Source organism: Sinocyclocheilus grahami, unplaced genomic scaffold, assembly GCF_001515645.1.
Source record: "Sinocyclocheilus grahami isolate Dianchi unplaced genomic scaffold, SAMN03320097.WGS_v1.1 scaffold2128.1, whole genome shotgun sequence".
Lineage (NCBI taxonomy): Eukaryota > Metazoa > Chordata > Actinopteri > Cypriniformes > Cyprinidae > Sinocyclocheilus > Sinocyclocheilus grahami.
Genome location: NW_015507307.1, coordinates 65,539 through 69,898, shown reverse-complemented (window position 1 = coordinate 69,898; position 4,360 = coordinate 65,539). Strand labels below are relative to the sequence as shown.

General features: G+C 34.6%; 1 pseudogene; it reads left to right on the top strand.

Annotated features, from left to right (window-relative positions):
• Window positions 1–2,658: 2,658 nt before the first annotated feature.
• Window positions 2,659–4,360, top strand: LOC107574143 (natterin-3-like; annotated as a pseudogene).

The window sequence follows — 4,360 nt, the reverse complement described above, 5'->3', positions numbered from 1 at the left end:
TTTCACTATCAACAACTTTTCACTATGTCAAGTTTAAAACAGTTCAGTTAGTACACTAAACAATGCTGGGTTAAATAAAACCCAGTGCTGGGTAAAATATGGACAAACCCAGCAATTGGGTTGTTTTGACCCAGCGGTTGGGTTAATTCAATTCAATTCAAGTTTATTTGTATAGCGCTTTTCACGATACAAATCGTTGCAAAGCAGCTTTACAGGAAATTACATTTCTACAATACATTTAGTAGTAACTTGTCAGTGGCGACTGTCAAATTGATGAGAAATGTATGGTAAAATGCAGTTAATGACATAATCAAACAGACGATGAACACTATTAACAGCAATGATTATATGTTGCAATCAAACTTGTAGCAAAATTTGGTAGTTTATGTTGTTTCAAGGTTGGCATCATCTGAGGTCCTCTGAGGGGTTTGTATCATCTTTTCTCCGGTGTTCAGTCATCTCAGGTCTTTGTAAGGTTTACTATCCTGAAGGTTGGTTTAAACATTTAACCCAACCGCTGGGTCAAAACAACCCATTTGCTGGGTTTGTCCATATTTCCCCAGCACTGGGTTGCATTTAACCCAGCATTTTTTAGAGTGTACACTCTTAAAAATGCTGGGTTAAAAAGGGACAAACCCAGCTATTGGATTGTTTTGACCCAGCGGTTGGGTTCAAAACAACCCAATAGCTGGGTTTGTCCCTTTTTAACCCAGCATTTTTAGAGTGTATGTGAAATCAAGTGTAAATAACCTGGGTCTTGTCTTTGACAGTGAAATAAAGCTTGATAAACAAGTTAATGGTCTGGTTAAGTCTAGTTTCGTCCATTTGAGATCTTTAGCCAAAGTAAAATCATGTCTTTCTTGTAAAAAATAATGAAAGGGGAAATTCATCCAGTTATTACATCAAGGCTGGATTATTGTAATTGTCAGTATATTGGAATTAATTAATCATCTCTTACCTGGCTACAAACTACAAGATGAATCAGCCAGGCTTCTGACTGGGGTGACAAAATACCAGTCTTAAGCTCACTACATTGGTTTCCAGTTCAGCATACAATATGAGTACACAAAACATTATTTTGCCTAAAAATATATTCTTTCTTTGGGTTTAAATAATTGTGTCCACTACATCACTGCAACTGCAACTGAGAGGATTTTAAAGGGATAGTTCACCACAAAATGAAAATTCTATCATTTACTCACCCTCATGTCGCTGCAAACCTGTACGACCTACATTCTTCTGTGGATGAAGTCAAAGTCAGCAAACAGCACAAAGTAACGTTGCAATGCATGCTGGAGGTTCAAAAATCAGCAACAGTTGACCTTTGTTGGGTAAGTTACTCTAAAACTGTAATTAATTACTAGCTACTAATTACATCTTAAGCAGTGTAATTAGATTACTGTAGTAATTCCTCTCTAAAAAGCATTACTTATTACTCATTTCTAAATCCCATATCCTCGACCAGTTGAACAATACAAGGATAGACTTGAAACTGCTTATTTATTTAATGCAATTACATCAGAAGTAACTGTAATTGAATTACAAACAAATCAAGAGTAATCCTTTACTTTTTCAAGAGAAATGTAATTAAATTACAGTAATTAATTACTTTGTAATGCATTACACCCAACACTGCAGTGAACAATGTGCATTTGTGACATTGTTGGTCTAAACGTAAATTCTACAGGGCTTTAGAGTGTTGCACGCTCGTGTCTTTTCATTGTAACCAACAAAATGTAAACATTATGCAAATAAGTGATTTATCGTGCAGTGTAGAGAGATTTATTTATTAGAAGGGGAGTTTTCACAAGAGTGCAAAATATTTAAATGCAGGACTGAATCCAAAATGCGACTCTGATGTCAAAATTGATCTTGGAGTAAACGGAGACTAATATATTTGCCACATATTCTATATAACAATTTTCCTTGTTTATTTAATTGCTAACTTTTCATTTAACCTTTTTAAAGCGATGTTTACTTAATTGAAAAATGGTTAAGGTTACATGCTGTTTTAATGTATATATTATTATTATTAGCATTAATAATTGCCTTTTTTAATTTCAAATAGTTAAATAGTTATTATATATAATAATAGTTTTTGTATGTACCGAGAACCATGAAATTATACTGGTATTGGTACAGACTACTGACATTTTGGTACTGTGACAACAACATCTGTAGTATTTTGAGAGAATGTTGTGAATTTGAACCTTTAATCATTACTAATTGATTTGTTTTACACTATGAAATATGGTCTGAAAAATGTTCACAGAGAAGTATGGAAATTTGAGTCTGGAAAAGTATGTAATTTTTACGTTGAAAACGTGTAGGAACTCTTTTGTTAGCTCTTTCAATGGTCAACTAATTTATCAGGTCTTACACTTGTGGACCTCCTGTTTTAAATGTATGATAGCACTGTACAAGGAGAATATTAAACAAAGAGACTAAATATGGCAAAGTTAGTGATATGGTCAATGACATACTGCTAATGGTTAGAAAGTTAAGAGATAACAGCTAGTTAAGTGATAGGACAGTAAAATTTCACAAGGATAATTTTTCAAGTGATAATATGACAATTTAGAGAAGTGACCTGGTATGGTGATGCTGTTGCATTTACATCAGGACAGGAATATACAGGAGTGTAGGGATGGGACATAAATGCATTGCACTGGACAGATACCAGAGAAGACCTTCAGTTTCAGCTCACAGGTGATCATTCACAGGTAAGACATGATGCAAGATACGAAATGTGACGTCAAGTATAACGCTTTCCATTTTATTAAGTTCTTGATTTGTAGTATACAATGAACACGTAACATCAAGAACTAGGTTCAAAATTTGAAATAAATCATTGCTTTAATAGAATTCATAGAATTTACTCAAGTAAAAGGAATTTGAATTCAAATTAGGGTAGTAAACTAGTACATACAAACATCTGTGTACTGTGAACTCCTTATTGTCTGCCTATTTTGAAATTCCTAAATATTTCTGAACAAAAAAAGACAAGATTTGATATAGATATAGAAATCTATTAATAATAGTTGGTATATGTACATAGACCCTCACTTTGTATGCTCACTCACTTACCTCTACATGCCCTTTAACAACTGCCTGAACGCATCAAAAAATGTTTTTAAAATGTTTTAAAAAATTCGCAAGTTCAATTGTTTTCAGGAAAAAATTATTTTCTATAAAAGAATTACTTAAAATGTGGTATAGTGGTATCATTAGCCCTTGTATTTCTGTTTTGGATTTGTCTTCAAAGAGCCATCGTAGGTTTCGTCGACTGTTCCCCTTTAAATCTGCTCAAACCAAAAAAGAAAATGATAAAAATGCCATCCAGAGTGCAACTGATCTCAACAGCAACTTGAAATGGGTCGCATCAGCAGAAGAGCCGAAGGATGCAGTTTCTGTCAAGGACAGTGTTGGGGAAAGTTTTACTTTACTAGTTACTTGAAAAAGTAATCTGATTACGTAACTCGCGTTACTTGTAATGCGTTACCCCCAACACTGGTCAAGGATGAACAAAAAGAGTATTACATTGCATCTTCTGCCACAATGTGAGTTTTGCTTCTTTGACAAAGATGAAATGTCATGTATAACATTGTTACAGGAGCGTATAAGCAGCTCAGTTGTTAGTTATAATGTCATTATGTTTTTAGTGAACAAGGATAACTTTGAGATGATGGAATGGAAGAAATGTACCAATCGAAAGCTTCCACACGTTCGTAGAAATATGTGATGACAACTTTTTTTATTTTTTATAATGGGGACACTGATATGATCATATGTTATTGAAACAAATGAAGTCCTCGCCTTAAACACTGGCTTTAAAATGCAGCATTTAAACATTGTTGAGTATTTCATGTCAAGTGTGGTGACGTCAGAAAACCTAGGTGCTTAAAAATTTCCAAGCTTCCAACAAGAACTGCAAGCTGTCCAAACATACAGTGAAATTGTCAACCAAAATATTGACAAAACAACTACTTACCAAACAGGTAGAACCCATACATTTGGAGTGAATGCAGAGATAGCAGTCTGTGGTAAAATTCTAACTATGGCAAGTATGGGAGGAAAATTTGGGCTTAAATATGACTACAGTCGCTCTCGATCTAACACTACGTCTGTAGTTGAGAAAACCCTGCACTCTGAGGGTATGGAGGTAGAGGTTCCACCCAACCATTCTTGCACCATTGAAATGACACGCAATACCTTCACGGCCGAAGTCACGTTTACTGGTGAAATGACTAGAATGTACAAAAATAATGAAATACGCAAGACCTTCATCCATCAGGAAGTAGTGGAAATTCAAATGCTTGTGAATCCCTGCCAATTGCTCTCTGAAGTAAGGACATGTTAG